Raw genomic sequence first — 13,205 nt, forward strand, 5'->3', positions numbered from 1 at the left:
TGCATATTTTCAAACCCCTAAGAATCAATTAGGTCATGCTCTAATGCAAGGAGGGGCTCACCTTTGGAGCTATATGCAAATTCAACAAAAGGGGGGGCCACTGAAGAGTTTTTTGTGAAGAAAAACAAGTAATTTGGTGGGATTTTTTATATCTATCTCCACTCCGAATTTAAAGCGGTGGTCAAACGAGAAAATGTGGACCAAGAGCTGAATAATCACCTCAAACATTTTGGTGATTTTTGGAGCAACCACCAGTGAGCTAGGATTTTTTGAGTGGAACCCAATCTACCCACTTTTCTCACAAGTAGCCCATAGTCTTCTCTCACCTCTTTCCACATTTCCACACACACACACACACACACACACACACACACACACACACTCATTCCTCTCAATCCTCACTCAAACCTGCACCTTTCATGTTTTCTCTCACCTTCTTCACCATTAACCTCCCCTCTTACTCCCATAGTTCTCATATGAGCTCTCCATGTACATACACCATCTCTATGCCTCTCTCTATTAATTTCAAAGTTCAATTCCATCTTACCCTTCTCTATATACATAAAATTCAACATGTAAACATGCTTAACCTCTGCAAATTAAGAGATCTCATCAACCGAATTTCCATTTTCATCGCGATAATCAACCTTGGTGGCGGTGGCGTAAAGAAAAGAAGACAAAGAAGAGGATTGATACTCATTTTGAGAACCTACACAAGTAAGTCAAAAACTTCTTCAAGCTTCACCATCACAAGGATTTCCTCACTTCATTCAACCATCTTACTTCAACCATCCACCTCATTCTACGCATTGTAAATATATCATTAACTTTCTACTGATTACTAGCATCAACCACTAACACAAAATAGCCATTGACCTAACCATAAAAGACACCTCACCTCAAGACATGTGCATAGTAACTCTCTCTCTCTCTCTCTCTCTCTCTCTCTCTCTCTCTCTCCTTCTCTCCTTTCTTAAAACTCTACTTTCACCTTATCTACCATCAATAATGCTCTCTGTTGAGCCCACATCCATGACTCAAGCTGACAAAGAAGGCCCGCAATGTTTTGATATTCAGAAATATCATAATCCTGATTTGTTAGCTTGTAAATTAGGATTTCCAATAATCTTAATGAGGGGTCTCCGACCTATAAATAGGCCCCTTTCCTTCTTGTAAAACAACCTCCAATATCTCACATAGCACCCCAACACTGTATGCGTGAGGAGAGACTTAGGTGTAACAACCACTCTGTGAGCTTCACTTTTGGTGTGAGAGAAGATTTCAAGCTACACATTGCAAGTGAGAGAGCGTAAGTTCAAAAATCTCAAAAGCACTATTGTATATGTTCTTCCATCATCAATAGATTGAGGTTTGGTGCATAAAAGGCGTGTTTCGACGTTCAAATCTTCGTCCTTCCACTTGCGCCATACGGTTTGGTGAATTCAATATGACTTGTGTATTTTGAGTTTCTATCGTTTGATCTTGCTTTAGAAAGTGTTTTAGTGTGCTTTCATTGTCAATTTTGTGTCCATTGTAAGAGGGTATTGTGGTGAGAGGTCTCCCACACCCTAAGACAGTGTGTGTGTGTTGGCAATGTTTTAACATTCACTAAGCATTGGGTTAGTTTTGTACAAGCTCTACGATAGTATCATAACGAGCCATATCCATTTGCAAGTCACAAATAAGGTATTACGCAAGATCCATTCCTCTCTCTCTCCCCTTTGCTCTAGCTCTCTCTGGTCCATTTTGTGTGTGTCTTGTGGCTTGGTGTGAGGTTTCTTGCGTGTGTTTTGTGGCGCATCTTCTTGGTTGTGAAAAAATTCTCTTGTGTCCTAGTTCGCATACCATAACTAGGTGGTGCCCCTATCTTGTTTGGGTTTGATTGTGGGTTTGTTGTTGTATTGTTCTTGTGGTTGCCCCAGCCCCAATTGAGCAGCACGGGAGCCTTGAGGGGTGTTTAGAGGTCCCCTTCTCTTGTTGCCCACCCCGGATCGCCTCAACAGCTTTGGCTGAGTCATAAAATAATGAAGACTCCGATGATGAGTTTTGATGATCAAATCGACTCCAATAAAATAATTCTTCCAGACTATTAAGGCATGAACAACTACCATAAGTTCCGTCTCTTAAACTGGGGCATGTAACTTGTAATCTTTCAACTGTCTGCTCTCATAAGCAACCGCTTGGTGGTCTTGATTCAAAATTGCTCCAAGGCAATCACCTAAATCATCACAATGAACTTCAAAAGTTTCATGCAAATCGGGAATAATCAAAACAGGTTGAGAGCTTGCTATATCTTCAAGCCGTTTAAAAGCCTGAATCCATCGCAAAGCCCATCTGAAAGTAATACCCTTTTTGGTAACGTCATGAAGAGGTGAAGCTATATGTGTAAAATAATGCACAAAACGTCGATAATAAGAACAGAGTCCAAGAAAACTATGAACTTCATGTACTGATTTGGGTTCTAGCAATTCCACAATAGCTTTGACTTTGGCAGGGTCCATCCATACAAGGTTATGAGAAACACTGTGACCCAAATACTAGATCTCATGAAGAAAGAAAGTAGATTGTTGCAACTATGAATGAATTTAATTTATGATCATAGAAATATGATTATATTTTTGGTTAACCAATATGAACTTGCGGTAACATACATAGTCTGGCAAGGAAGAACAGGCCTTATGAACTTGCGATACAGATGTATAATCTGGCAAGTAGAACTTTCCATAACAGACTTAGTCTGGAAAGGATGACACATGTCAAGGAACAAGAACATAAATGAAGATGGGTTCACAAGAAATAAGAATATTGATGTCTTCCTGGAAACTGAGATCTCTCGAATATGAATTAGAGACATTAGTCTCTCAAATATTTACTGTTTTAGCATATCATGAATGATTGTGTGTGCATCCGAGGATGCATGGGCAGTGTGTCTGAATGTGGCATATTAAAGAGATGTCTTATAGTTTTGCACTACAAATCACATCAACAGTTGAGGTCAACTATTTAGAAGTCAGAGGGATGTTGCTAATCCTAACTCTAACCCTTGCTGGAAAACCATAACCTTACCCCTAACCCTAAGACCTAACCTAATCATGGTCGGCTTAGCCTTGAACTCACATCATCTAAAAGTAGTTGCACAAGGGAAGCATTAGAGCATCTACCAGTGCAAGCCCTTCCATAAGAAATCTAGACCAGCACAGGAATCATCCTCAGCATCTACTGTGAGAACTTAGAGATTAACTTAAATGTGATTAATATCACTGTTAATTAATATGCTAATGTCAAGACATAAGAGAGTGCAAGATAGAAATAGAGCAATCACAATAGATTGCACTTGAATGGAGAGTGAACACCTTATTACAAATGAGGGCAGCTAATGGGATTTATATACAAGTTGAGGGAGTGAGGATTATGCATCACATGTGAATTATAGGTTGGTGGGAATAGACACATGTTGAGACTTATATAGGTGGAAGTTATCCATGTGGGAATTAGGTGTAAGGAGTTTGGGAATAGAGGTAGGTGGAAAGAAGTCCACACTTAATAAAATAATAAGTTACTTTTACATCCCCCCTTAAGGGTTGACTTCTCGTTGTAACGCATTGAGATTGATGAACAAAAAGCTTTGTGAAGTAGCCATGTCGTAGATACATGCTATATATCCCCCCTAAATGAGAAGTTCATCCAATTGGGATCAAACTCAAATTACGAGATGAGGCTATTTGTTTAGTGGCGGGCACAGACTTGGTGAGAAAGTCTGCCCAATTTTCTGCAGATGGAACATACACTAGCTTGATAAATCCAATTTACAAATAATTCTTTCAAGAGATGAAAGCTTATCTTGATGTGTTTGAGCTTGGATGAGAAGGAAGGTGATTCTGTAAGTGTGATAGTAGACTGATTATCACAAAAAAGAGTTATTGGATCAGTAGAGATATTGAAGGGTAGCTTCAATTCGTTGATCAATTCAGAGATCCAAAGAGGCAAGAGCAGTAGCAACATATCCCACTTCAATAGAGGAACTTGCAATAGAAGATTTTCGTTTGGTTTGCGAAGAGATAGGACCACCAGCCAAAGTGAATACATAGCTCCCTGTAGAAAAACATCCAGGGTCGTCGCCAGCCCCTGAAATAGAGATGGGGCTAGAGGGGTTGTAATAGTAAGTGAGGGCATAGTGTTTAGTGGTGCGTAAGTAGCGAAGGGTGCGCTTTGCACCTTGCTTGTGCACTTTACAGGGCTTTGACATAGATCGAGAGAGGATATGGCCTGTGTAGCAAAGATCGAAACTGGTGCAAGAGTTAACGTAATTGTCTGCAGAATTTTGGGAAATGAAAGGATGGGTAGTAGAGTGCGTCAATGTGAGTGTAATCATGAAATTCAGGAGCAAGCTTGTGCTTAACAGGCAAAGGGGTAAACTCAGGGGTTGAAGTATACATACCATAGAACAGGAGGACTTCTTCAATGTATTTGGATTGGAATAATTGAATAAATTTACCTCTTGGATCTCTTATGACTTCAATGCTGAGAAAATAATTCATAGGTTCTTTGTCGGTTACTGGGAATTCATGGAAGATGCAATCAATTGCTTGTAGGAACATGTACTCTAATGTGCCAAGAAGAGGAATGTCATCCACAAAGAGGCCTAAGATAGCCATGCCTTTAGAGGTCTCCCATATGTAGATATTGTAGTCTTCCATAAGACGTTCCCAATCACATTTGAGCAAGTAGTGGTGCATGCGGATGTAACACTCTCGTGACTGTTTTAAGCCATAAATGGGCTTATGCAATTTACATACATAATCAGGGTGGTGAGGGTCTTCAAAATGAGGTGGTTGTAGCATATAGATGAGCTCTTGGAGCAAGCCATGTAAGAAGGCAAATTTTATATCAAGATGATGTAAAAGAAGATTAAAGTTAGCAGCAAGTGCAATAAGAAGCCGAAATGCAGTCATACCCAGTACTGGCGAATAGGTGTCGAAGTAATCCACATCTTCTTGTTGAGTGAAGCCGCGAGCGACAAGGCGTGCCTTGTAGCAATCAACTAATCCGTTGGGGTGGTATTTCTTATTTATTAGCCATTTGCAAGAGACAATGTTATGAGTCTTAGGAGGTGGCACAAGCTCCCAAGTGTTAGCTTCTTTGAGGGCTTGGAGTTCATCTGGTATGGCAGCATGCCACTCTTTTCTCTCTCTAGAAGGGAGGGCATCAAGAACAGAGAGGGGAAGGGCATCTTCAAGAGGCTCTAGTGGATGTTCAAGAATCATTTCATCACTGAGGACAACAGAGAAATTGGTGGCTTCATAGATCTCGCGAAGAGAGCGGGTGTGGCCATGCGAGCTAGAGGTGGCTTGGTCCAAGTGTATAGCCAAAGTGTGTTGCGATGGCGAGGTGGCAAAGTGAACTCAAACTTCTTTAAAACCCTTCAACAAGGCCTTTGCTTCCCTCATCTTAATAGACAATTTGTCATTTTTACAGGCCCATACGCCAACCATTTGCTTAACAATCAACATGGAGTCACCAAAAATGTTTAGCTTTGTGATGCCTTGACAAAGGCAACATTGTAACCCTAAAACAAGGGCATGGTACTCTGCCTCATTGTTAGAATGAACTTGTTCTATGTGAAACCCTTTTGCAAAAATCCTCTCCTTTTCTGGACCTAGTATCACTATACCTGCTGGTGCCTTGTCTTTTGTTCTCTTGTAAGCTCCATCAAAATATAAATTGTGTGCCCCTAATAGAATTTCAGGCTCCGAGATAGGTGGTACCTTACTAGGTGGCTCTTTCTTGATCTTCTCATAACACCTTTGTGTGAGAACGTTTGCCAAACAAGCACGGGTGGAATTCTCTACCTGTAGTGTGTAGTCAAACTCTTCAAGATGCACCACCCACTTTGCTATTCTTTGAGATAGTTCCATGTGTTGTAGGGCATATGGAAAGACTTCCTCAGTTGTGATCACCACAAATTGTCTCGGAAGCAAGTAAGCCCGCAATTGCTCAGTTGTGCTGAAACTCTTTTCAATAGTTGTCATCACTCTACTAGAGAAGTAAATTGGTCTCATGAGAGATGTGTTTCGGTCTTTTTGCATCAAGACAGCTCCTAGAGCTTCTGGTCCTACACTATGATTCACATAGAATAATTCACCCCATGTGGGCTGCAGGACGACAGACAATGAGCTCAAAATGGTTTTAACTTCTTAAAAGAACCATTCACCCTCCTCGCTCCATGCCAATGTAGAGTGTTTAGTGAGATGATGCAAAGGATAGATTGCCTGAGAAAGGATATGCATGAATCGTCCCATGTAGCGAACCTTTTGAATGAAGGAGACTAGCTGCTTCACGTTTGAAGGAGTAGGTAAGGTTAACAATGTCTTTACCTTTTCAGGGTCAGCCTCAATACCATCTTGAGACACAACATGGCCTAGTAGAGTGACCTTACTCTCACCTATATGGAACTTGTCTTTATTTAACTGCCCACCCAATTGGACCAGATGGGTGAAGCCTTCATCAAACATGGAAAGATGCACTTCCCTAGATCTGTAAATGCAAAAATCATCAATGAAAACTCGTATGGATTTACCAAAGTATAGTTGAAACACCAAGTTCATAAACCTTTGGAAAGTAGCTGGGGCATTAGTTAAGCCAAAAGGCATAACTCTGTAAGCAAAACACCCCCAGGGCGTTATGAAGGTAGTCTTCCTTTGATCTTCATCTGCAATTCTGATCTGAAAGTAGCCTGAGTACTCATCACACACTATGTACCTTTCATGACCAGCCACTTCATTTAGTATCTCATCTTGGAAAGGCAAAGGAAAATGGTCCCTTTTTGTGGCTCCATTTATAGGCTTGTAATCAACACACACCCTCCACTTCCCATTTTTCTTTGGTGTTACCACAATCGGGGACACCCACTCGGAATCTTCCACTAGGTAGATAATCCTACATTGAGTAATCTTTTCACTTCCTTTAAGAGCGCATCTTGTTGCACTAGCCCTAATCTCCTAAGTCTTTGCACCACTGGCTTGGCACCTTCTTTCAATTGGATATGGTGTTGAGTCATTGTTACTCCCTTAAAGTGTTCATAATTAGTTATGAAGAGACTAGCATGCTTCTTTAGTACCTGCAAATAGAGTCCTTTTTCTTCTTCTGGTATGTTTTTAGCTAACATCTCTTCTAGGACTGTGACTTCCTCCTTGTTGAGAGAGTCTTGACTACCCTCTCCTTTAGGGTCTTGTAGTACTATACCCATTACCTCCAAAGAACTAGCATCCTCCTCAGATGACTCGCCCTCAGACGAAGAGTAGTTTCTTGTGCTCCATTTGTCCACCGAAGTCTCCATATCCAGGTCTTGTTGTCTACCCTACTTCATGTCATACACAATTTTTTGTTGCTTGCCACCGGCCTTATGACTTGGGTGCAACTCAAGGGAACCTGTCTCCCAATCCTGCCTGGCCTTCATAGCCATAAGCCAAGGTCTTCCAAGAATTAATGGGTAGCCCTCCCCGTAAGGACATGGGTCCTATGGGCAAGGCCACTGGCATGGCCGGATAGTGTACGCTAGGAGGAGGCTATAAGATAGCACGGTTGGGTGGAGACTAGCACACGCATTATCACCGCCCTTTCACTAGTATCTAAGCTATTTTTGGGATGAAGCTAAAAGCGTCTTGCATGTGCGTGCAATGCCATGCTTCTCCCCCACGCCCCGCAGACAACGACGTCTCCGCTATGCAACAAAAAGAAGACAAGTGCAGTTTTTTGTGCGAGCAACGCGTGGACAAACAACGACAGCGACTGCCAACCGCGGCCTCCCCATCTATGTCCTCCACAGTGGGAAACCAAGGCAAACTCGATCGGCAACTCGACAACACCAAGGCTCCAAAGGCTTTCGTTGGCACCGTTGGCTGCGCGGGTAGGAAGGCCCGCTTAACCCTTGCATGAAGGAGGGTTGAACCCACCCCATGAGGGTAAGAGGCCAACACTTTACCATCAATCTATTGGCCCCTGTTATGTATAACATAACAAGGAAGGATAGTCTACTTGTGTTGAAAGGAAAACTAGAAGGAAAGGGAAAGCTTCAAACTTCAAGGAGTAGCTTTACCCTTCGTTTTCACTTCTTGGAGGTAGCTTCAAGGAGGTAGCTTCAAAGTGAAGAAAATCCTTCACAAAAACGACGAGTTTTTGTGAAGAATCATCAAAGGTGTTCTTACAAGGAACGAGCTCAACTTTCCGCAAGGCGAGGTTCGCATGCAACGCAAATCGCGGAGCATACAAAACACAAAGACTTCAATTTCTCAAGGTAAAAGTTGTCGTTTCTTTTTCTCTCTTTGCATTAGTGTGTGTTTACCATGGCCAGTGAATATATGACACCTACACACACGTTTGATTTTGAGCACGTAGATCAAAATCATGCACCACGGGTGCTGCTGACACTAATATGCATGATGATGATGATCTAGGAGATCATGGGCTTGTAGATATGGCTTCTTTCAAGACTTTGGAACATCGCCAAAGCGTACTTGAAAGAAACCTCTCTGCACTCAATGCAAATGTTACCAATCTTAGAGAGTTACTTGTGAAATTTATGAATTCACAGACAACTCAAGGAGCCACAAGTGGCACGGTTCAAGGGAACCAAGCTCGCATGACTCAAGGAGCCCAAGAGACAAGTGCTACAAAAGATGCAAAAGGTAGCAATGCATTACTTAAGAATATCACCATTCCTGAGTTTCACGAGGAAGAGCGTGATCGCAACAAGGATGCGGTCAATACATTCTTACACAAATGGAGTGATATTCATAGATTGAGACACACCCCGGATATAATGACGGCTATGGAAACAAGTCTATCTCTTAAAGACAAGGCCTATAAGTGGTGGATGAAATTTCCAATAGATGCTCATCCTCCGTCTTGGGTTGCGTTTCAAGCTTCTTTCTCCAAAGAGTTTTTGGACTCCAATGAAGAAGATAAGAATTGGTTAGCATGGGATGCATGCTGCATGTCTGGCCTCTCTCTCACATAGTACCTTTCAAAGTATCAGGAAATCATATTAAAACTAGAAGGTCTAGATGAATTCCAAAAGATACGGGGTTTTAATAGGGGTCTTGACAAAGACTATCGTCTTCATGTTAAGACCCAACATCCAAAAACTTTGGAAGAATCCATTAGTCATGCACAAATATATGATGATGACCAAGAGAGGAAAGGAAATATTCCCTACTCTAAGAATACTTTTGCTAAGAGCAATGTGTCTAAGAGCCAATGGCGAGGTAGATCTCCCACACGTTCCAAGAGTAATGAGAGACAATCTACCTCTTCATGCCCACAAGAGGCTAAGAAGCCTAAGAAATCATGAGATACTCTGCGTGAGACTCTCAACACTGCTGATTTTGAGCGTGCAAAGAAACACAATTTTTGTTTTAGATGTCTTTCGGACCAACATAATAAGAAATATTTTCCTCTTTTGCAAGGCAAAGAAAAGGCCATGCACATGGTGCAACGCCTCACATTAGATTCATCTCCTAAATATTGTGATGTAGAGGTTCTTCATATGGAAGAAAAGCACAAGTGTTGTGTGCCTGCTTCAATGTGGCACCCCACCTTTGGCCCCCATGATTTGATTTGCATGCATGGCACTATTAACAGACAACGTGTTCGTATTTTAGTGGATGATGGTGCAACTCATAACTTCTTGAACTATAAGCTAGTCAAGAAATTGAAGCTTACACAGACTCCCTACCCTCACAAGTATGTGGTGGAGCAGATGTCTAGCAATGATAAAGAAGTATGGGACACGATAGTTCAAGGGGTTGAGCTTATTGTTCAAGAGCATACGATGACCCTTGACTTCCAAGTTATGAACATGGACCGTGCTGATGTAGTTTTAGGACGGGAGTGGATGCATGGTTTAGGAAACACATTGCACACTGGTTATGAACACAACTCCTTATCCTTTATGGCCAATGGTAAACATGTGATTTTGCTTGGTGAGAAAAATATAATATCTGCACCTCTTATATGTACAGCCGAGCTTTCTATTTTTTAGAAATCAAATTTACTAGATGAAGTCTTTTTGTGTTACTGCTTGTCTCCAAGTCTTGTGAATTCGCAAGAGCAAAGTGCGGTGAATTCTAGTAATGGTATGCAAAGTGCAATGAATTCTAGTAATGGTATGCAAAGAGCAATGAATTCTAGTAATGATATGCAAAGTGAAATGAATTCTACTGATAAACAAAGTGTTAACAAATCTAACGAGCAAAGTGCTCTCAATTTTAATTCTATAGAGCAATGTGCAGCTTTTGTAAAACAAACATTACAGGAATTACAAGGTTCTCCATCCCAACATAACTCTAGTTTACTTTCTCCTTTTGCATGAAAAAAGCTGACTCACTTACTCACGGAGTATAGTGCTGTGTTCTCAAGTGATTTACCAACGGGTTTACCCCCTACACGTGATGTGCAGTATGGAATAGATGTCTTGCCAGGCACTAAACCGGTGAGTAAACCACCTTATCGTATGAGTGCTAAAGAATCCAAGGAGGTTGAGAGTCAGTTGTCTGACTACCTCGTGGTTTCATTAGACCTAGCACTTCGCCTTGGGCATCACCAATTCTATTGGTAAAAAATAAAGATGGCCCTATGTGCATGTGCATAGATTATCACGGATTAAATGCGATAACCATCAAGAACAGGTATCCTCTTCCTCGAGTGGATGAGTTATTTGATCAACTCCACGGGTCAAGATACTATACAAAGATAGATCTTCATTCAGGATACCACCAGGTACGTATCCTACTACAAGATATCTCCAAAATTGCCTTTAGAACACTGTTCGGGCATTTTCAATTTTTGGTTATGCCTTTTGGTCTAAACAATGCTCCAGCTACATTTATGACACTCATGGATAGTGTCTTATGTCCCTATCTTGGAAAATTTGTTGTGGTTTTCCTTGATGATATTCTCATTTACAGTAAGACTGAAGATGAACACATAGAGCACTTACAATTAGTGTTTGAACATCTACGAGCTTACACACTGTATGCTAAGCAAAGCAAATGCGATTTCTTTAAAACAGAGATACATTACCTCGGTCATGTGATCTCTTATTCTCGCATCAAGATGGACACTGACAAGGTCGCTGCCATTCTTCGATGGCCACATCCCAACACGGTTGAGGAGCTTCAAATATTTTTAGGCATGGCTCGATTTTATCGAAGTATATCCGTGACTATGCCAAAATCACTGTTCCTATGACGGATCAACTTAAAGCAAAAGGTAAGACCTTTTCTTGGGAAGAAGCCCAAAAACGAAGTTTCGAACAGCTCAAGGTAGCTATGGCCGCTGCTCCCATCCTAGCAATCGTTGACCCACTTAAGCGGTTTGTGGTAGAGACTGATGCTAGTGATAAAGCCATTGGTGCGGTACTTCTCCAAGAGGGAAGACCTATAGCCTTTGAAAGTAAAAATTTAGATAGAGCTCAACAGAATTACTATGTCTATGAGAAGAGCTCTATGCCATAATTCATGCTTTAAGAAAGTGGCGACACTATTTATATGGTGCCAAGTTTGAAGTAGTTTTTGACCATGAGAGTATCAAATGGTTTTCTACTCAAACAGACTTGAAGGGCCGTAAAGCTATATGGGCAGAAATCCTTCAAGATTATGATTGTAAGCTACAATATCGCAAGGATCCATATAATGTAGTAGCGGATGCACTAAGTCGGATGCCTCATATTAATTCACTTGCTTTCACGGAACTAAAGAGTGGATTTTTGGAGTCATTACGTGGCAAGTGTGCACAAGATCACTCATATGCTAAAGTGTGGAGTGCAGTTTTAAAAAGGGATCCCTCACACTCACATGTCTCCGAACAGCTAGATCAATATGTCTCTGCACGCGCAGATAGAAACTCCAACACACAGAGCTCCACCCCTACTCAGGAAGAGCTTAAACGATGGAAGAATTTATCCATTGATGATGACTACTTACTCCACAAAGGTAGAGTATGTGTGCCAAAGGACTCAGACACTAGGCGCCAAATCTTATTTGAGTGTCACGATAGTCCAACTGTTGGTCATCCAGGTATCCGTAAGACGTATGCCTTAGTTAGATGGCAATTTTATTGGTCGGGCTTACATCATGATGTTCAAGAGTACGTACTAAACTGCCAACAGTGCCACGTTAATATGGTAGAGCGCCTCAAGGTAGGTGGACTTTTACATCCTTTAGAGATTCCACAAGGTAAGTGGGAGAGGTATCTCTATGGATTTTGTAGTAGAACTACCTACTACAAATCATGGCCATGATGCCATTTGGGTAATTGTAGACCGACTCCCAAAGATGGGTCGATTCATTCCCACTAAGACTACAGTTAAGACACCAAAATTAGCACGGCTATTTGTAGAGCATATATATAGACTCTATGGTCTTCTAGCTAGTATCACTAGTGGCAGAGATCGAAAGTTCGATAATCACTTCTGGAGAGCTGTGTTCCAAAAGTTGGAAACTAAACTTAATCTAAGTACGGATGATCATCCAAAAACGGATGGTCAAACAGAAAGAGTTAATCAAGTGCTAGAGGATATGCTACGAGCATACGTTAGCAAGAAGCAAACCAATTGGTAAGACTACTTACCTATATTGGAATTTTCTTATAGCAGTTCAAAGCATGTGACTACAGGGTTTAGTCCATTTATGCTTTTGTATGGATTTCAACCTAGATCACCCGTTATACGGTGGGGTTGTCTAAGGAGAAGATACAACGATTTTCTCCAAGACCATTTTGACATGCTTCGAGTTGCTCAACAGAATGTTAAGCAAGCTCAAGATCGATATAAGAAGTACGTAGATGAGCATCGACGTCTTGCTACTTTCAAAGAAGGAGACAAGGTTTTCCTCAAAGTTTCGGAGCATTCAGAAAGTCTGAAGACGGGAAAAGTTGCTAAAATTTCACCACGCTATTGTGGACCGTTTACCATTCTCAAACGTATAGGTCAAGTGGCCTATAAGTTAGCTCTTCCAAAGCACTCACGAGTTCATCCTGTTTTCCATGTTAGCCGTTTACGAAAATAGCTAGGACAAAGTGATAATGTCATTGACACAGGTGTGCTGGTTGACCTTATCGAATCGATAAGCATTACTCATGAGCTCAAAAAGATTTTGGATTCTCATGAGCTTCACACCAGACATCATGTCAGATGACAGGTGTTGGTA

This window comes from Adiantum capillus-veneris, chromosome 13 (assembly GCF_014529385.1).
Source record: "Adiantum capillus-veneris isolate H3 chromosome 13, ASM1452938v2, whole genome shotgun sequence".
In the NCBI taxonomy this organism is placed as follows: domain Eukaryota; kingdom Viridiplantae; phylum Streptophyta; class Polypodiopsida; order Polypodiales; family Pteridaceae; genus Adiantum; species Adiantum capillus-veneris.